Source organism: Hemicordylus capensis, chromosome 2 (genome assembly GCF_027244095.1).
Source record: "Hemicordylus capensis ecotype Gifberg chromosome 2, rHemCap1.1.pri, whole genome shotgun sequence".
NCBI lineage: Eukaryota > Metazoa > Chordata > Lepidosauria > Squamata > Cordylidae > Hemicordylus > Hemicordylus capensis.
Genome location: NC_069658.1, coordinates 257,289,703 through 257,311,497, shown reverse-complemented (window position 1 = coordinate 257,311,497; position 21,795 = coordinate 257,289,703). Strand labels below are relative to the sequence as shown.

Sequence of the window (21,795 nt, the reverse complement as noted above, 5' to 3'; positions counted from 1 at the left end):
AGCCTAGGCTCTACAGAGGCGCAGGCATATAATTTTGCGGACTTAGGGCTGGGATCTGCAGCAATACTTCATGGCTGGTGTGTGGGTGGGGTGTTAAGCTAGGCTAAGAGGCACCATGGCAGGCTCAGTGCGGTGGGGGACAACAGCTAAGCCTTGGTGAGTACCTTCAGTTAAGCATTTGGCATCATGAAGGGCTGTCAGATCCCATGAGGCTTGGTGGATCAGGGATGCTGGTTTACCCTTTGTACTCTGTGTGACGACACCCTCTCAAAAGGCTAGGCCACTTTGAGGGGGTGCCGCCAACAACCGAGACCTGACCTTAGGACGGCTAAGATGGGCAGCCTCTGCTTTAGGGTTATGGGGCTTCCTGGAGCCACGGAGATATCTAGGCTAAGGTTAGAACGCATAACTCTCGAAATATTAGGCAGCTTTGAGGGGGAGATATTGCCCGTTTAATTAGGCTGAGGCGGACGCTTGAGTGGCCAGCCTTTAGGAACCGCACTGTGGGGGTGGAGCACTGATCCCAGCTTACGTTTGGAATCCAATAAATTGTGGCCCTTAATTACCAATTAACTTGTGTCTTGTGTCTCCTTGGGGTGTGGGTGCAATGCCTAGATCTGATTGCATTTCTCTGATTGACAAAGAATGATGCAGGGCAGAGCCAAATGGTAAGAGCTGAAAAGAGTCAAAAGGGAAAGGAATGCAAGCTCTCTTCCTTCCATGGACTATGATAAGTTTTAAGGCTAAATGATGCTTCCCACCTCATTTCCTTCCTTCTGTTATCACAACAAGCAGGCATATGCCAGAATGTGCTATATGCCCCTCCTCTATCTATTCCGGTGCTTGCCCAAGGTGATCTATCTTTTGTGAAACTTTCTTTGTCTGAAGTATCACACAGGAAAGTCACCCCAACACAATCAATAATCAATTATCAATATCCATGCCATATCTGGAGCAAGTCTTCTAACATCAGGAATTCCTTGAGATCCTCTACTAAGCTACCTTAGTCTTCAGGCTAGGGATGAACAATGGCTTGTAGCCAAATTGATTTGACTAGAAACTTGGCGATTCAAGTTATTTGGTCATGAAAGGAATCAGCCTGGGGTCCAGTGGCTAGATTCAAGCTTGAACTGAATCACCCTGATTTGAGCTAGCTTCTATTTGGCAACTTGAGCTGCCATTTTGTGCCTGGTTTTTTTGTCTGTAGCCATTTTGTGTTTCCATAAAATTCCAGCCCTCCGAGCTTCTCTGCCACTCTGGCTCATTCCTTTGCTGTTTGCAATGATTGGTTGGCGATTCCCTTTGCTTCTGGATTGGCTTGTTTTCATTCCAATCCTCTGTTGCCAGGGGGAACTGTGCCAGCATTAGAGGGACAAGGGAGGGGGAAGGCAGATGGAGACACTTTCAAATGTACTTAAGGGGACAGGGTGCCCTGAGTGAGCCGTTGCTTCTGCCTCATGGGAGAAGAGAGAAGAACTGCTGCTGGCTTCTGCTTTTGATTCTTTGGAGAACTGCTGAGCTGACTGCTGCTGCTGAAGCTTGGAGATTCCTTCTGGGAGAAGATTCTTCATCTTCTTCTCCCAGGGCCCCCCACCCCAGCTCAAATCACTAAGCCCCCATCACCTGCCTGCCTGGTCTGTGCTGGAGAGAGGTATCCTGTGGCTAGCCCAGGCCGTCTCTCCCCATCCCATCCCCCCCCTTTTGGTTGACTTTTATTGGGGGGGGGTTGGGTGCTCACCCCATGGTGCCCAGTGGCCCTCTCCCTGGCTGTTGAGTGGTGCCCACCCAGGGGCTTCTGGCAGGCAGCAGTAGCTCCCTGGAGTCTGCCCCAGCTGAAGAGAGAAGAAGACGAGGAGAACTGAGACGCAATCCGGGAGAAGACTTCTGAGAGGGTGAGTACTGCAACTTGTATCATACACACACACTTTGTAAATTGTTATTGTGTTTCAAGGTTTAAGGTCTTTTAAGGTGTTTTCAGGTTGAAGATTTACTGTGTGCATTTTAAAGGTGTAATAATCCATTTAGAGGGTCTTTATTTAGGGTTCATTTCTAAAAATTTTAAATAGGTTTTTTATGAGAGGGATCCCGGCTAGATATGTGTCAGGAAAAGGAAGGATTAACATTCCCTGCCCCCTTCTCTTTTCTTGATTCCCCCCAAATTTAAATTGCTGCAGCTTGCCCACTCTCCATGTGTGCCACACACACAGCTGAAGCCAGACTCCTTATTTATTTTATTTATGTATCATATTTTTATACCTTCTGATATGTACATCCCTTGGCCCTCTAACCAACCAACCCCAAATCCCTTTTGCTTGTTTTCTTCCCAATCTAAATTCCTGCAGCTACTGTGTGCCCACTAAACACACACACAACTGACGTCATCCCCCTTGGTCCTTCTTCTTGGACCCCTATCCAGCCAAGCACTCCTCCTTTGCTTACCCCACTTTGGATCTTCTGTTCTTGTCCCCCTAAGAAAGGTAAAATGCCGCCCTTGTTAGTTAAGACTTAAGGCCCCCCCCCCCCGATGTATGGGAGGGTAATGTCATGCCCTTGATCTCCGACAGCGAGGAGGAAGGGGAAGCTGTCAGCTTTCCAGCCGATTCAGGAGGTTCTGAGGGGCAGAGCCCGGCTGTCAGCGTTCATGAAACGGCTGTGGTAGATCCAACTGATGATTTAGAGCAGGCACGGCAACCTGAGTCAGCAGAAAGCGTGAGGGACCAATCCGGAGAAGAACTTTGCAATGAAACACCAATGACTCCACAACAGCGCAGGCTCACGAGACGTAGGACGCAATTAGAATCTATTAGAAGGAGCAAACGCCTCTTGCTGAAGGCTGATGAGCTGTGAATTATTGCCAGCTGGGAGCTATCGGCTTCCACTATATAATCCTGTCACCAGCCGTCTACTCCTTGCTGAAAAACAACGTACGTCATTCAGTCAACAGCGTTCAGCCAAGCCATGAACTTCCCTGGCATTTGGCCAGACCTTGACAGGTAAGAGGTGGGAGGAGTAGAGTGCCAGGGAGTGGGGGCAATGCTGGTCATGATGGGGTATGGCAACAGTGGCTTTTCCCCCAGAGTCACCCCAGTCTTTGCTCCCTTGGCCGTGCACAGGCTCAATTTTTGGGGTGAGTCTGGGCCCGTGCTGCGGCCCATGTCTTGGAAGGGGCTGGGGGGGGGAACCTCCCCAGCCAGGGTAGAAGCTCTTCCCATGTCAGCCATGGAGGAAGTGCAGGTGGAGCTGGCTGCCAGTCCAGCCAGATCCATCTTGCCATCCTCCTCAATGTCCCCTGTGGGGAGGGGGGCAGCCTCCAATCTGTGTCTGAGGAGGGCCAGGAGGAAGTAATCGTGCTTCCTGCCCATGGACCTTCTCAGGCCCACACTGAGGGTGACGGCGGCAGTGTGCCTGAGAAGGAACCAGCAGAACCACCACCCAAGTGGCCACGTGCCGGAGAATCGAGTGGCAACATGGTGTGTGGGATCACTTTGTGCTTTGTCCTTGTGATCCAGCCCATGCCACCTGTATGCACTGCAGGGTAGAGATGAGCAGGGACAAGGATCTTAAGCATTTCAACACATTCGATATGCTGCTGCACCTGTGGTGGCATCACTTGGGGGTCCTTGCCCCTGTTGGCAGCAAAAGGCTGGATGTGCCCTTGAGGAGCAGCAGCAAGTCAGTGGCTCCATCTCCTAAGCAGGAAAAACTGACTATGCAGTGGGTGCAGCCTCTGGGGAAGCGTTCTGATCACCCAAAGGAACATCACATGACCTAGACCCTTGGGGAGATTATGGCTTTGGATGATCAGCCATTTCAGAGGATGAAGAATGCTGGCTTCTGTCGGCTGCTCCAACTACTTTCCCCAGAGTACAAGATCCCCTCATGTGCCACCTTCAGAAGGAGGGTGGTGCCCTTTAAGAACATAAGAACAGCCCTGCTGGATCAGGCCCAAGGCCCATCTAGTCCAGCATCCTGTTTCGCACAGTGGCCCACCAGATGCCATTGGGAGCCTACAGTCAGGAGTTGAGGGCATGCCCTCTCTCCTGCCATTACTCCCCTGCAACTGGTACACAGAGGCACCCTGCCCTTGAGGCAGGAGGTGGCCTACAGTCCTCCGACTAGTAGCCATTGATAGACCTCTGCTCCATGAAGTCATCCAAACCCCTCTTAAAGCCATCCAGGTTGTTGGCTGTCACCACATCCTGTGGCAGAGAGTTCCACAAGTGGATCACGCGTTGTGTGAAAAAGTACTTCCGTTTGTTGGTCCTAGACCTTCTGGCAATCAATTTCATGGAGTGACCCCTGGTTCTAGTGTTGTGTGAGAGGGAAAAGAATCTCTCTCTCTCTCCACTTTCTCCACACCATGCATGATTTTATAGACCTCTATCATGTCTCCCCGCAGTCGTCTTTTTTCTAAACTAAAAAGCCCCAGGTGTTGTAGTCTTGCCTCATAGGAAAGGTGCTCTAGTCCCCTGATCATCTTGGTTGCCCTTTTCTGTACCTTCTCCAGTTCAACAATGTCCTTTTTAAGATGTGGTGACCAGAACTGTACGCAGTACTCCAAGTGTGGTCGCACCATAGTTTTGTATAAGGGCATTATAATGTTAGCCGTTTTATTTTCAATCCCCTTCTTAATGATCCGTAGCATGGAATTTGCCTTTTTCACAGCTGCCGCACATTGAGTCGACACTTTCAACGAGCTGTCAACCACAACCCCAAGATCCCTCTCCTGGTCCGTCACCGACAGCTCAGATCCCATCAGCATATACTTGAAGTTGGGGTTTTTCGTCCTAATGTGCATCACTTTACCCTTGCTAACATTGAACTATATTTGCCATTTTGTCGCCCACTCCCCCAGGTTGGAGACATCCTTTTGGAGCTGCTCACAATCCGTTTGAGATTTCACTACCCGGAAGAGTTTGGTATCATCTGCAAATTTGGCCACGTCGCTGCTTACCCCTGCTTCTAGATCATTTATGAATACATTAAAAAGCACCGGTCCCAGTACAGATCCCTGGGGGACCCCACTTGTTACTTCCCTCCATTGTGAAAACTCTCCATTTATACCTACCCTCTGTTTCCTGTCTTTCAACCAGTTAGCAATCCACACATGTACTTGTCCCTTTATCCCATGACAGCTAAGTTTCCTCAGGAGCCGTTGATGAGGAACTTTGTCAAAAGCTTTTTGGAAGTCCAGGTAGACTATGTCAACTGGATCACCTTGATCCACACACTTGTTGACACTCTCAAAGAAGTCCAAAAGGTTGGTGAGGCAAGATTTACCTTTGCGGAAGCCATGCTGGCTCACTCCCAGCAGGGCCTGTTCTCCTAGGTGCTTTCCAATTTTATCCTTGAGGATGCTTTCCATCAATTTGCCTGGAACGGATGTTAGGCTAACTGGCCTGTAATTTCCCGGATCTCCCCTGGATCCCTTTTTGAAAATCAGCGTTACATTTGCCACTCTCCAGTCCTCTGGTAAAGAGCCCGATTTCAGGGATAAGTTAAATATTTTAGCAAGAAGGTCGGCAATTTCACATTTGAGTTCTTTGAGGACTCTTGGATGGATGCCATCCGGCCCTGGTGATTTGTTAGCTTTCAGTTTTTCCAGACACTTTAGAACATCATCCCTTGTCACTTCTATCTGACTCAGCTCTCTAGCCTCCATCCCTAAAAAGCCTGGTTCAGGAACAGGTATATGCTCAGTATCCTCTGCTGTGAAGACAGATGCAAAGAACTCATTCAGTTTCTCTGCAACCTCCATATCCTCCTTAATAATCCCTTTCACTCCCTCATTGTCTAATGGCCCAACCGCCTCCCTAGCAGGTTTCCTGCTTCTGATGTACTTAAAGAAGTTTTTGTAATTCCCCTTTATACTTTTGGCTAAATGTTCCTCAAACTCTCTTTTTGCCTCCCTTATTGTCACCTTGCATTTCTTTTGCCAGAGTTTGTGTTCCTTTTTGTTCTCTTTGTTTGGACAGGCCTTCCAATTTCGGAAGGAAGTCTTCTTCCCTTTTATGGCTTCCTTGACGGTACCCATTAGCCATGCTGGCATCCTCCTGGACTTAGTGGTACCTTTCCTCCTTTTGGGTATACAATCTAACTGGGCTTCTAGTATTGTGGTTTTGAGTAAACTCCATGCACTCTGGAGCGAAGTGACTCTCCTGATTTTCCCCCTCAGCTTTTTTTTCCCACCATACTCCTCATTTTGGAGAAGTTTCCTCTTCTGAAATTCAAAATGTCCGTGTTAGACATCCTTGGTGATTCTCTCCCTGCATGTATGATGAATTTGATGGCACTATGGTCACTGTTCCCTAAAGGGTCGATGACACTGACGTCACGCACCAGGTCCTGGGTGTCACTCAGAATTAGATCCAAGGTCGCCTTCTCTCTGGTTGGTTCCATGACCATCTGTTCTAGGGCACAGTCATTTAGCGTATCTAGAAATTTGACCTCTTTGTCCTGACTTGAATGTGAATTTACCCAGTCTATGTGTGGGTAGTAGAAATCACCCATTATTACAGCCCTGCCTCTCCTTGACGCCTCCCTGATTTCCTCCTGCAACTCCCAGTCACTGTCGGCATTTTGATCCGGAGGGCGATAGCACGTCCCCAGTAGCACGTTTCCTTTCCAACCTTGTATAGTCACCTACAGGGTTTCTGTGGAGGACTCCAGTCCACTTAGGTTTTCTAGCTTATTAGATTCTATCCCTTCTTTAACATACAGTGCTACCCCCTCCTCCAAGGCGCCCCTCCCTGTCCTTCCTATAGAGTTTATACCCAGGGATAACAGTGTCCCACTGGTTCTCACTGTTCCACCATGTTTCTGTTATGCCCACTATGTCTATTTCTGCGTTAGCAACCAAGCACTCCAGCTCACCCATCTTGGTTCGGAGGCTACTGGCATTGGCATACAAGCCCCTATACTCTGAATCTCTCCCCTGAAGCATGCTGTTCTTTTGACTCTTTGACCTGCTGGCACAGGCTCCTGTCTGCTCTTTATGCGGTTTTGCTCCATCCCCTTCTGTTTTATTTGCATTCTTTGCAGCCTCACACTTTAAAGGATTGATTTTGCCAAACGGGATACTGCCCAGCTCCCATCGGCTGTTCCCCAAGTGTCATTTTAAAAGCTGCTCGGCAACCTTTTTGATTTTAAGCGCCAGCATTCTGTTTCCATCTTGGTTCAAGTGCAGCCCGTCCCTTTTGTACAGGCCTTGCTTGCCCCAAAATGTGTCCCAATGCCTAACAAATCTAAACGCCTCCTCCTGGCACCACCGTCTCATCCACGCATTGAAACCCCTCAGCTCTGCCTGTCTCACTGTACTTGCGCGTGGAACAGGTAGCATTTCTGAGAATGCTACCTTGGGGGTCCTGGACTTCAAAATGCTACCTATCAGCCTAAATTTGGCTTCCAGGACCTCCCGACTGCATTTCCCCACATCGTTGGTGCCGACGTGCACCACGACAGCTGTCTCCTCCCCAGCACTGCCTAGGAGCCTGTCTAGACGCTGCGTAATGTCCGCAACCTTTGCACCAGGCAGGCAAGTCACCGTGCGGTCAACACGCAGGTCACAAACCCATCTCTCTATCCCCCTAATGATCGAATCACCAACTACAAGGAGGCCCCCACCCCCCAGAGGAGTATCCCCTGTGCGAGAGGATATGGGCTCATCATCCACGGAAGGGGTCCCTTCTAAAGGAGCATCTCCCTCTTCCTCAGACTGATGTCCTCCTTGCCCAAGACCTATATTCTCCCTGACAGCAGAGGAGCTACCGGCCCTGGAGTGGGATGCCTCTATCACATCCCTGAAGGTCTCGTCCACATGCCTCTCTGTCTCTCTGAGCTTCTCCAGATCCGCCACCTTGGTCTCGAGGGAACGGATTTGTTCCCTGAGAGCCAGGAGCTCCTTGCACCGAGCACACACCCATGACTTCTGCCCATGGGGCAAGTAGTCGTACATGTGGCACTCTGTGCAATACACTGGGAAGTGCCCCTTCCCCTGCTGACCTTCTATCTTCATACTGTTTTAGTTAGCTCTTTACAGTATTCAGGGAGCTTATTGTCCGTTTATTAGATATTTTGTTAGGATAGGTCTCAGCTGTAATGGTCAGCTATTTAACTGTCCAAACAGCCTTTCCCAAGAATATGAGGGAGGGATATGTACTTACGTTCTCTTCTCCACCAGGCTCCTTGTGATCGTGATTGCAATCACGATTTCAGGGGCTTGTTCCAGGCTCCCCCGCACACTTCCCGCTAAACTCCTGCAAAACTCCTATGTCCTGTTTGCTATCCCTGTTCACTATGCTCTGTTCGCTATGCTCTCGGGCCTACACCTCATATGTAGAGTAGCCTTCCAACTGTCACACAGGATGAGAGACAAAGGAAAGGAAATGTGGGGCCCCGCCCAGCCCTAGCTGGCTCCACCCCCACCAATCAGCAAACAGTGCCTTTAGGGAACCCGAAGAACTCCTAGCCCTCTGATATCTTAACCCTAACAAGGAACCCTAGCAAGGAACCCTAACAAGTAACACTCACAAAGATACAGAGACTAAGACCTACCCCTTAAAGAGAAACAGCCCCTGCAAAACTCTCCTCTTCTTGTTAGTTTGTTTGAGGGAGAAAAGGCTAGATGCTTAGAAAGGCTTGCTCAGCTTCTCAGCTTCTCAGCTATGTCTGCTCTTCCTTTCTGTACCATGTGTGCAGGGAGGCTGTGTTGGCTCGGCTGCGTGAAGCCAGGCCCAGCACCACCATGCACTTCACTGCAGATCTCTTGACAAGATGCAGCAGGCTGCACACGGCCTTCATGTCCCTGACAGCCCACTGGTGGGAGCGTGAGTGTGAGGGGACCTCTGGCACTGCCGTCACAGGCTTGAGACACTCGAGATTCATACTGCACAGGCACATGGAAGAATCTTGCCTATGCTCAGTCAGGCCTGGACAGGCCCACCAGCCGCCCCAGCCACTGCCACCACAGGGGAGGCCAGCTCAGCTCCCACCCCCCAGCCATGCATGTGGTGGCAAAACTGGGAAAGATCAATGCAGCGGTGAGGCTTATGCAGAAGTGCGAATCGATTGGTTGCTGAATTGATTCTCTTCTAATCTGGCAGATTTGAGTCATTCGGGCAGAACCAAATCTGCCTTGTCACCTCCAGAAACATTTCTGTTATGGAAACACATCTCAATAGATTGGGAAAGAATCAGTTCGAAATTCATTAGAACATAAGTACATAAGATAACCCTGCTGAATCAGGCCCAAGGCCCATCTAGTCCACCATCTGATTTCACACAGTGGCCCACCAGATGCCAATGGAAGCCTACAGGCAGGAGTTGAGGGCATCCCCTCTCTCCTGCTGTTACTCCCCTGCAACTGGTACTCAGAGGCATCCTGACTTTGAGGCTCGAGGTGGCCTATAGCCCTCCAACTAGTAGCCAATGATAGACCTCTCCTCCATGAAGTCCAAACCCCTATTAAAGCCTTCCAGGTTGGTGGCTGTCACCACATCTTGTGGCAGAGAATTCCACAAGTTAAATATGCAGTGTGTGAAAAAGTACATGCATTGATTGGTCCCAGATTTCCCGGCAATCAATTTTATGGGATGACCCCTGGTTCTAGTATTATGTGAGAGGGAGAAGAATTTCTCTCTATCCACTTTCTCCACTTTCTCCAAACCATGCATGATTTTATAGTCCTCTATTATGTCTCCCCGCAGTCGTCATGTCTCCCTGCAGTTGTCTCCACACAAAACCAGGCTTTGTCTTGCGAATTCTAGCTTATCTCGAGGTATTTCCAGGTTTTTTCAATCCTGGTTTTAAGCTATTTTTTCTGAAAACGCCAAAGGAAATAGGGAGAGGCACTGACATAAAATCATTAGCATGATAAGAGGGACACTCTCTTTAGAAATGCAGATATACGTCTTTAGTAATCCCCCCCCCATTGGCTTGAAGGAACACATGGAGGCATGCCATGTGAACCTGCACCAAAAGGAAACCCAAGAGCAGAGGGGATGGGCTGCTTCCCTCAATGCCACAAGTGTAATTCAAAGTGGCTTCACTCAACATTTACCCCGCAGCATGAAGCCATGTGTGAATAACTCCCAGCACTGGGGAAAGTGCAGCCCTGGTGGAACAGTCCCTTCCAAGCACAGTTTTCTCTGAAATACGTACAAGGAGCAGACCACACTGTGATCCTTGCTGTTTATTAGCACTAAATCAGCCATGTAAATGACCTGAAAGCAGCGGCTCCTGGGTTGAAAGGAGTAGAAAATAAAGAACAATTACTCCTCCCTTCTTTCTTCTCCCCCCCCCCCCACCGCCAATCTCCGCCTGAAAGGAGCCTGGGCTAGATCAGGAGAGGTTCCTGATTTCCAGTCTTGTGCTTGCAAACATTAACATAGGAGGCAAAGAGAATGAGCGTGTGCAAATTGACTGCTGAGTGGGACAGATTCCCCTTCTATCTTGGTAAAGAGCTAGGCATGGAGTCTGGGGAGGGTGTGCTTGTCCTGTCCAGCTGTGGCCTTGCATACGCTTGTTCTCCATACAACTGAAAATGAGGAGCGTGCCTGGCTGTCCTTCCTAGGCTGGTTGCTTTTCCTACCCTTTTGGTGTTCATGGGAACACACCGATTGTATGTCTGAAGAGAAGATGCTGAGGACAAATGGCAGGGGAAGGCATTCTCCATCCAGCCCTGTTGAGGAGTGTCTGCTTGCTACCCTTCGAAACAGAAGGGTGGGCTAAATGGGATGTTTATCCAGTGCAGCAAAGTAATTCTTGCAACTGCTAAATGAGTCTTTTAAGTGTGAGAGCCACATGTGGCTGTATCCCATCAGTAGTTAAGAAAGGACATTCCAGGCATGAGGGCAGCATGGAAGAATGGGTGGAGTCATTTGAGAACAGACACCAAGGTCATTCTCATAGCCACTGAAGCCCAGTGGGGAGGGCATGGGGGGGCAAAGGCTACATCGAGCTTAGCAGACCCCAGACAATCTTGTTGTCCTGCCATTTCCTGGTTGTGTGACTTGGGTGCTCGGAGGAGCGCTCTCCTGGGAGCCATGTGGCCAGCCATGAGTCCAGGAAAATGCATCCCAGCCTCTGGATATCCCTTAGTGCACCACACAAGGAGCATGATACATTGTGGAGAGCTGGTCTTGTGGTAGCAAGCATGACCTGTCCCCTTTGCTAAGCAGGGTCTGCCCTGGTTGCATCTGAATGGGAGACTTGATGTGTGAGCACTGTCAGATATTCCCCTCAGGGGATGGAGCTGCTCTGGGAAGAGCAGAAGGTTCCAAGTTCCCTCCCTGGCCTCTCCAAGATAGGGCTGAGAAAGATTCCTGCCTGTGACCTTGGAGAAGCTGCTGCCAGTCTCTATAGACAAAACTGAGTTAGATTGACTAATGGTCTCAGTCAGTATATGGCAGCTTCATATGTTCCATGGTGCATTGAGGGATTTCCCCTCAAGATGGGCATTCTAGGCACCCGGCTATGTGACTCCTCGGGATTCCTGCAGCGTGAGCAGCAGCACAGACCCACACGTGGTTAAAAGCCAAGCAAAAATCCTGGCTACCCAGCACAGCAGCAACAGCAGGAGAGAGTGCATGCCCTCAGTTTTTGCCTGTGGGCTTCTCAGAGGCATCTGGTGGGCCAATGTGGGAAGCAGGATGCGGGATTAGATAGGCCTTGGGCCTGATCCAGTAGGACTGCTCCTCTGTTCTTATGTACCCAGGGAGGCAGTGCTAGGATCAGGCTCAATCCCAGCACATCACACGAACAGCCTTACCCAAGTAGGGCTGCCCAAGCTGAGTTAGGGCTTCTCATGGGATACATGTTTATTTTCCGGGTACAGGTTTCTTTTCCTGCCCATCACCTTCTCACCAGAGTAGGATATCCTGAGAAGAAATTAGGAACTAGACCAAGAATACGCCAACTACAGAACTTGCTTAAATTGACCAGAGTAAGGGTTTATTGAGGGTAGCTAGATATCATTAAGCAACAGGATGAAAGGGTTCTCTGGAAGGCATGTGGGGTGCAGCAGGGCAGAGTGGAGAGACACAAATGGCAGATTTTTCTTCCCATCATTCCCCCTTCTAAAGCAATGGCTCTTTGAAATCGGATGGATGTCCAAGATTACAGTGATAAGTAGTACAGCATTTCATAATTCTTTCTATAATACCTCCAGTTTCTGTCGTGTTGCATTGCAGATATTCATTTATATTGGAGCAACCAGATTCCCAATAGTAAAGGTGATTAGCTGATTGAGAGAAGATAATAGTGTAACATTGGAGCATCTCTTTCAAAGATGAACAGCAACATCATGGGAGACTATGAGGAGGGAGGAGGGCAGTGGAAGGGGACAGGGGAGTAGAGCCCACTTAAGGCAAAGGATTCAGGGTTGTTGGATCTTACCGATATATGCAGTATATACATAACATTGTTCTTCACCACAGGCGGAGCACTCAGAAGCTGGATCTGATTGCCCTTGTTTTTCTAAAATGCACCAAACACCCTGGGCTGAGAAAGAGAGAATCGTTACTGAGTTGAAATCTGAGGATCTGAGTGAAGTTCTTGTTCCAAAAGCATTGCGGTGGAATCACTAGCTGGATGGAAATTCTTTCTCAAGTTAATCATGGCCTGATGGCTCGAGGGATGTTCCTGCATAGCTGCCATCAGTGGCCTTGGAAAGCAGCCAGTATGAGAAGTCAAACATTTCTCCTCCTGTTATGTTTGTTCCCCAACAAACGTACAAATGTGCATTCCCCTTCAGGGCCACCACCACATAGTAGGATCTTGGGGAGAGGCCCACCTGCAGCTGCCTCCAGCTCGACTGGTGGTGACTCCGGCTCGGGACTTTTTTGAAACCTCCCTGAGGCTTGGAACGAACTCCCTGTGGTTTCAAGTGCTTCCCCATCTCTAGCAGGTTTTGAAGAGCATTCTAGGGGCGTGTACAGAACAGTCTGGCCTGGTTCAGTTCAAAGCTAGATCGGCCTCGAGCAGAATTGGGGCAGTTCGGTTCGGCCCTCATCGAACCCCACTCCCCAGTCCGGTCCCGGACCAGTCTGCGAACTTTTTTTTTTTTAAAAAAAATTTAAACGTAAAACTAAGTACCTGTAGCCCCTTCGGAGGGCTTGCTATAGCTGCGGGTGGGTCCGTGTGGGTTCCCTTTCCCCCCACGGGCCTTCCTCATCACCACAACGGCTGGGTAGCCTTCTTGGCCCTTTGGGGCCTCCATAAAAGCGAGCAGCCGCCATTTTCGCGCATGCGCAAATGCCCTCTGCAAGGCCGTGGCCTCACAGGAACATTCTATTGTTTATTTTTTAGGAAATAGGTATGAAGACGTTACTCATAGGATTGCTTGCTTTTTGTTCGGAGGCATGTAAAATAAGGTGTCTGCAAACTGGTTTTTAAATTTTTACTTATGTCATTGTATTGTACTGTAATGTTCTTTGATGTAGTGTTAATTTGGTCGTTGGCCGTAAATAAATGAGACTAGACTTTTTTTTAAAAAAAATTTAAGTACACGGACCTGCTGGACCGGGCCCGGCGGTCCAGTTCCGGTCCAACGGAACCGAGGGGGCGGGGTTCGGTTTGATCACGAACCCACGAACCTCCAGACTGAACCGTCAGACCGCCGGACCGGTTCCGCACATCCCTAGAGCATTCTTCAAATGCTCAAATCAACAGGTTATTGATTTGCTTTTCATTTATTTTACCAAGGCGCTTTCCAGATTATACCCTTGAACAGCAGTAAAATGCCTCGGCTTGGCAGGATCGTATTGAAAATGACCCCCAGAATCTCAAACGCCTACAGTGGGAAAATACAGCTATTTTTCTGCAGTGGGTTTGCAACATTGTAGCACTAAATCACAAAGATAAAATCAGAAGTAGGGCATCGGAAATGTGAACAGCACCTTGCTGTCAGTGCAGGGACGGCAGTGTCACAACACAGGAAGGACAGAAGCACACTTTGCAGATTCTTAGTTGCACTGTGCTGAGGGTTAATCTGGAAAGCGCCCAACTCTTTGATCAGCTGTATGTAGGGATTTGCTAGGTTAGGTGCTGCTGTGGTTTTAAATTGTTTTAAATTTTTGGAACTGTGTTAATTCAGCTTAATTCTGGTTTTATTGCTTATCATGCAAACTGCCACGAGACATTGGTATGAGATGCTATAGCAATGTCATAGATAATTAAAGAAATAATTCTTTACTTACCTAAGACAATAGATGCCTATGTACAAATACAGCTGTCTCCATTTACATCTAGTCAGTACTGCAGATGGTAAGTTCCCCCATACAAACTTAACAAGTGAGCAATCCAGTTCTTATATATACCTCATTTCTACCACTGCCTAATGGGAGAGGTCCATGAAGAAGTGTAAGATTAATCCATTTCTCCCTTTCAAACTCCTCTGGAGCAATATGAGAGTCAGTGAATGAAATTGCAGATGAATTCTAGCAAAGGCAGACTCTGAATGGATTTTAAGAGCCTAGAAGATTCAAGAGCCAAGGAGAGAGCAGAGAGACATCTTAGGATGCAGTGTGGGGGATCTCTGATGTGACCAAACCAGCAGAGCCCCAAGGATTTGCTAGGCCAGGAGGGATCTCCCTTCTGGCTGCTCAAAGCCCTTGAGAGTCAGACAAATGAGGGCTTCAAGAGTGCTATCCTCCCTGGTGGTCAAAGGCTTTCCCAACCCAGAATATCTCTATCTCATCCCATGAAAAGCTTTTTTTTAGCCACAGCCCCTGTGTGTTTCCTATTTATTTATTTATTTATTTATTTATTTATTAAGCTAGCTAGCTAGTTAGCTATTTAAGTACCACTCCCAGCTTCTGCTGCAAAAGGCTGCTTGGGCTAAATTTGAGGGTGGTGTTAAAGCTCACCCACCATGGTGGACTCTTATGCCTCAAGGGTCCTCCACAGTGTCTTCCCTCCCCCTCCTTCAGATTGTGCCCTTGGAGCATCTTGCTTCCTCTCCCATTTGAGTGAATGGAGGGTATTCCATTAAATCGATGTATCACAAATGGGAGAAACTGCAGCAAAACTGCTTGCACGACCTCCCATCATAACAGCATCAGGGCTGCTTTCTGAGTCCAAAGAAGCCCTGAAGCAGTGCACTGTGGCTTCCTACCACTGGACATCATGCCAGCCTCTGTGAGGCAAAAAGGCAGAGTAAGGATGGAAGCCAAGACTTTGCAGAAGACCACTTAGCATAGAGGACTCTCTGTGGAGAGGAGCACCATTTTGAATGGTCATCCAGAGAAAATACTCCCTGTAACCTGGGAATGAGTAAATTTGGGAGAAATGTTCTAGCCAGCTGTTTGCCTTTTCTTCCAGATTTATTTTTCCAGAGCATTTTGAGCAGAATGGAGAAGAAGAGCATCTTAGCCCAGGCCTTTTCCAGTCATCAGTGGGCATGGAGGCTAATGATTTTCACACTCAGACCAGCAGAGAACCCATTTCCCTCAGCACCACTCACTATTGCATTTTAACAGATCTTGTAACTGAATTACTACAAAGTATGGTGAGCACTTTTTGGCATCGGGCTTTGGTTGAGCAAAAGCTAAGAAAGAAATGACATAGCAACAGAGTCAGCATGGTGTAGTGGTTAGAGTGCTGGACTAGGACCGGAGAGACCCGAGTTCAAATCCCCATTCAGCCATGATACTAGCTGGGTGACTCTGGGCCAGTCACTTCTCTCTCAGCCTAACCTACTTCACAGGGTTGTTGTGAGGAGAAACCTACGTATGTAGTACACCTCTCTGGGCTCTTTGGAGGAAGAGCGGGATATAAAATGTAAATAAATAAATAAAAACTAAGAAATGAACAATAAGCTCTTTAACACCCAACCTACAGTCTGAAGTAGGCAATGTGTTCATCCACCATGCTGTGCTGCAAGTGGAGACCAGGAATCCGCTCCGGAGTCCAGCAGGCTCTGGCCCGGCCTCGCAGTCCACCTAAAAGCTTTTATCTGGAACCAGAAGCCTATCTGATAAGTACCATCTTCTGAAGAATCTCTGTATCTAGGTTGGGGATGGAACCTACATTTGCCCAAAGTGGAACTGAAAGGAGAATTTCAGAGATCCTTGAAGGAAGAATTTAAATGCAAAGAGGAATTCCAGGATTCTTCCCAAGGACAAACTTATTTTTGATGGATATGTCAGCCTTCCTCCCAAGTAGAAGCATCTAGTAGATGCACCACCAACACATTCTCCCATTCCCAGCCATCACCATCTTGTCTCTGTGTATCCCGTCTCCACTTTACTTACTCACCCACAGCACAGAAGAGCAGAGGAGACAAGACAAGGAGGAGAAGCTTGCTCATTTTGATATATATCAGAGAGGTGATTGAACAAAAGAACAAAGCCTATCTATGCTACAGATAGAAGCTGTGGAGTTGCTATTTATCATCTAAAACAAGCAGATATTGGGTACTGCCCTTTTTGGAAGAGAGACACAGTCTTCTATAATAATGATTCCTCAGCCCTGGGATAGAGACACTGTGTTCCATAATAATGATCCCTCAGTCCAAGAATAAGGCTTTTTCTGGGAATCGTAGGAGGCATATGCTGAAATATGGAGAAACAGAAGACGTGTTTGGCCAAACCAATTATTGCAAAATTGTTTCCCAGAACAGGTTTGCTTTTGATGATGGGCATCACTCTAAGGTCAGGTGTGCTAAGAAGCAGGAAAGAGTGTACTGAGGCTATGCTCTGAGTCTTCCGAGTCAGCCGTCTGAGCCATGACACCGCCCCAACCGCCCTCTTTGTTGCACCGCACTCTCCCCAACCATCCTTCCCGGAGGGTCGACTCGATACTAAAGTGAGGCTGGGGTGCAGCTATGTCTGCCCTTGTACCTCAGAGCAAGCGTGGAGGGGCCTGGAACTGTTGGCCTGCCTTGGCAGTCTGCCCATCCTGGGTGCTGCTGCTGCCGCCTCCACATCCTCGCTGCTGAGCATTCTGGCACACCGGCTGCTCTTCCTCTGCTGATGGAGGCGCTTCCTCCCTTATGAGCTCCCAGGCAGTTACCGTGGCTGGTAGGCTCTTCCCCTTTCTCCTGAAGCACTTGGCATGAGCCATTGGGCACCCGCGCAGCCTCCCCACCCCTCGCCAGCTGCTCGCCTGCTTGCCAGCTGAGCCGCCCGCCTGAGCACAGTGCCACCGCCCCCAGGAGAACTTTCTCCTTTGTTGTTGCCAACTTCTGCCCTGTCCAGCCTCAGTCCTGGGCCGCTGTTGTGAGGATAAAAATGACCATGTACACCACTCTGAGCTCCTCAGAGGTGGAGCGGGATATAAATGTAAAATAAATAAATAAGGGGAAGACCGGCTTTTCTTGGTGGACATATGTTAGGCTCAGGATGCACAGCACTTGGGCCTGGCTGCCTGCATCCCTGCTTGGAAATTTCTTGTGCCTTAAACTACAGTTGCTTCTGTTGGAGATGAACTTCCAGTGCATCGACTTTTTGCACCAACTGTCCTAATGACCACTAGGGGCACTGGGTGTAGAGACAGTGAGTCAGGGTCTCCCTATCTGTCCCTACTCTATGACCCCTGAACTGACTCTGCAGCACTTCCTGTGCTGAGTCACAATCCTTCCTTTCCTCCTAGAGAGCAGATGGAAACATCTCTCTCTCCCTCTCCTTACCTATCCACTATGTAGTCCTTTAGATTAGATATAGGTCTTTTCTGTCTAAGTGTATTTAACCAATAAAATGTTTAGTGTTTAGTCACACAAGGATCACGATGTGTTTTCTCTAAATACCTGCAATATCCAAACCATCCTTTGCTACCTACCTTGTAACTGGAGTGTGTGCTCATTCCTTAGTGCTCTGCTGTTTTACCTATTGTGGGTAAAAATCAACAACCTCTAACAGCTTGCTCTTCCCTTCTCTTGCCTTTTTGATTGTTTGTGAGATCCCACCCTCCTTTAAAAAAAAAACATGAAGAGTCACACTACTCTCTTTCTTGTAGCAGATGGAACGTTTACTGGAGTGAAGTATGGATGCGATGAACGTGGATATGAAACCATATGTCAATCCGTTCAAAGGTTCAGTGGGCCTGAGGGCCGTATATATGTCTACACTTGTTGCAAAACTGACAAATGTAATGGACATCGTACACCTTTGCCTCCTCCTTGGTGTACCCAGCCTTCCTTGGGGATGTGAGTTAACGGAGGATCGGGATGGGGCTCTCTCCACTCAAAGCTCCTCTGTCCTAGTCCCCTTGAAGGGAAATCCAGATAACCTATGGCTATCTATTACTTATTTCACCCTCTTTGAGCCAAGATGTGATTTAAGGGTTTGAATGTTGCTCCTTCATCTGTGGAAAATGTACAAGGAGAACCAAAAATAAACCTACATCCTGAGACAACAGTACCTTTTGCTTTGTTACTTCTATAAAATGTACACATTTCTATTGGTAGATTAAAACATGGTGTGGAAAACTAGTTCTTCCTTCTATAATGGAGCAATTGTATGCAGATCACATGACTAAAGAGAAATGTTTTTGGTAAGAAATTACCTGCATCTGTAATTGACTGGTTCTCATTTTAATGAGCATGCCTCAATCTGAGCACCTTTCAGTCCTGTTGATTTCATGAGCATTCCCAGGAAAGGCTTGAAGACCCTGGAAACCTAAATGCTTCTATGCCCTCTTGCTTTTGATGTGAATGGATAAGCAAGTGCTGAACTCTCTAATACAAAAATAATGGGACTGGGAACTGTGGAACTGTTGCTGGATCAGTCCCACTGGTGGGACTATCCTGAGAAGTGACCCACTACTATCATATAGGCTTTCCTGATTTGACTGCTCCATGGCCATGGGTAGTGTGCACAATCACATTTTTGACCCCATTTGTACATTTAAAGATCTATCAACTTATAATTCTGAAGGCTTGCAAGGGAACGCTGATCCAAGGCTATTTATTGTCTCTTGTCTCAGCTTCCAGCAGGTCAATCTTTTCCATTCTACAGGGCAAAATAAAATAATTCCATGACACTAATAACACAGTGCAGTACCTCAGTACAAAATAAAACAGTTCTAGATACAATACTTAAAACAGACCACCAAAGTACCACCAAAAGGACATCAGCCTAGGGAACGCATTAAACAAGCTGCTTCTACAGCACCATCTTGGGCTCCTCCTCATGACATACCACTAACATGTACCCAACCAATCTTTTGTTGCGTGATACAAAAGAGCCAAATGTCATGCTACACACCTGCCATCCAACATGGAACACATTCCAGTGGGAAGGTTTCCTCCACATGTCCTACAGGAATGAATGGGGACAGAAATGGTTTGCATATCCTGCCTCGAGTGGTGACATGGTAGGAAGGGACTTCTGTGGGGGCATTCTCTGTTGCACTGCCTGTTGGAGATGGAGTTCCAGTGCATCAACCTTTTGCACCAACTATCCTAATGACCACTAGGGGCATTGGGAGTAGACGTAGTTAGTGAGGGTCTCCTTACCTGTCCCTGCTTGCCTCTACTCTAGGACCCCTGATATGACTGCTCAAGTATTTCCTGTTGGGAGTCAGAATCCTTCCATTCTTCTTAGAAAGCTGATGGAAATATCTCTCTCCCCCTACCCATTGATTATGTAGTTTTTTAGATTAGGGTCAGGTCTGTCCTATCCAAAGTGTATTTCACCAATATATACTTAGTATTTAGTTCTACAAGGATCTCCATGTGTTTTCTCTAAATAGTGGCAACAGCTCAACTCTGCAAACTACTTTATAACTGGACTGGGTAGCTTCTTTAGTGCTCTGCTAATCAACCTGGGGTAAAAATTACAACCCCAAACACTGCCCACAGTCTGGAAATCCTTACACCATGAGACCTATCTGGCTAGTGGCAGCTACAGACGAGGGTAACAAGGGACAAACACCCCTCAGACAAACTGCTTGCCCTCTTGCCCCCACCTCTTCTTGTTTGGACACTGGTGGTAAATTTGAAAGACAATTTCCACATACTCAGCATCACTTTTTATACAGTAATCCCATAACCTTTGGTTTAAGATGAGATTAAAAATGCTTTTAAATGGCATTTGTGCTATAAAAATTATGGAAATTGCAAGTTAAGGCACAATTTGACTTCTGCATCATATAAGCTATAACAACTTTGTACAGTCTTGTACAGGTATATCCCTCCTCTGTTGGAGGGAGAGCCGAGGAAAGGCAGTTGGTGGGCGGGACCAAGGTAAGAGACTACCTGGCATAGAAGCAGCCCAGAGTTCATTCCATCCAAGGGAGAGGTTGGGGGTGCGCTTCTGCTCCACCGCCTCCCCAACAGGAATGTGTGCAATGCAGCCACTGAAAGCCCTGTTCCTCTGAGAGGCCTCTCCTCCTCCTCCCTCTTCCGTGCGCACCAAGCCGTGAAGAAGGACCATGCAGCCCTGAGCTCCTCAGAGGTGGAGCGGGATATAAATGTAAAATAAATAAATAAGGGGAAGACCGGCTTTTCTTGGTGGACATATGTTAGGCTCAGGATGCACAGCACTTGGGCCTGGCTGCCTGCATCCCTGCTTGGAAATTTCTTGTGCCTTAAACTACAGTTGCTTCTGTTGGAGATGAACTTCCAGTGCATCGACTTTTTGCACCAACTGTCCTAATGACCACTAGGGGCACTGGGTGTAGAGACAGTGAGTCAGGGTCTCCCTATCTGTCCCTACTCTATGACCCCTGAACTGACTCTGCAGCACTTCCTGTGCTGAGTCACAATCCTTCCTTTCCTCCTAGAGAGCAGATGGAAACATCTCTCTCTCCCTCTCCTTACCTATCCACTATGTAGTCCTTTAGATTAGATATAGGTCTTTTCTGTCTAAGTGTATTTAACCAATAAAATGTTTAGTGTTTAGTCACACAAGGATCACGATGTGTTTTCTCTAAATACCTGCAATATCCAAACCATCCTTTGCTACCTACCTTGTAACTGGAGTGTGTGCTCATTCCTTAGTGCTCTGCTGTTTTACCTATTGTGGGTAAAAATCAACAACCTCTAACAGCTTGCTCTTCCCTTCTCTTGCCTTTTTGATTGTTTGTGAGATCCCACCCTCCTTTAAAAAAAAAACATGAAGAGTCACACTACTCTCTTTCTTGTAGCAGATGGAACGTTTACTGGAGTGAAGTATGGATGCGATGAACGTGGATATGAAACCATATGTCAATCCGTTCAAAGGTTCAGTGGGCCTGAGGGCCGTATATATGTCTACACTTGTTGCAAAACTGACAAATGTAATGGACATCGTACACCTTTGCCTCCTCCTTGGTGTACCCAGCCTTCCTTGGGGATGTGAGTTAACGGAGGATCGGGATGGGGCTCTCTCCACTCAAAGCTCCTCTGTCCTAGTCCCCTTGAAGGGAAATCCAGATAACCTATGGCTATCTATTACTTATTTCACCCTCTTTGAGCCAAGATGTGATTTAAGGGTTTGAATGTTGCTCCTTCATCTGTGGAAAATGTACAAGGAGAACCAAAAATAAACCTACATCCTGAGACAACAGTACCTTTTGCTTTGTTACTTCTATAAAATGTACACATTTCTATTGGTAGATTAAAACATGGTGTGGAAAACTAGTTCTTCCTTCTATAATGGAGCAATTGTATGCAGATCACATGACTAAAGAGAAATGTTTTTGGTAAGAAATTACCTGCATCTGTAATTGACTGGTTCTCATTTTAATGAGCATGCCTCAATCTGAGCACCTTTCAGTCCTGTTGATTTCATGAGCATTCCCAGGAAAGGCTTGAAGACCCTGGAAACCTAAATGCTTCTATGCCCTCTTGCTTTTGATGTGAATGGATAAGCAAGT

At 47.6% G+C, this 21,795-nt stretch overlaps 1 long non-coding RNA gene across 2 annotated transcripts in view; it reads left to right on the top strand.

The window, feature by feature from the left end:
* Positions 1–1,387: 1,387 nt before the first annotated feature.
* Positions 1,388–21,795, top strand: part of LOC128344593 (uncharacterized) — a 31,998-nt gene continuing 11,590 nt past the window's right edge. For both annotated transcript variants that reach the window (XR_008315933.1, XR_008315932.1), the window contains exon 1: positions 1,388–1,892. This is a non-coding gene — a long non-coding RNA (uncharacterized LOC128344593). The remainder of the gene's footprint in view (positions 1,893–21,795) is intronic.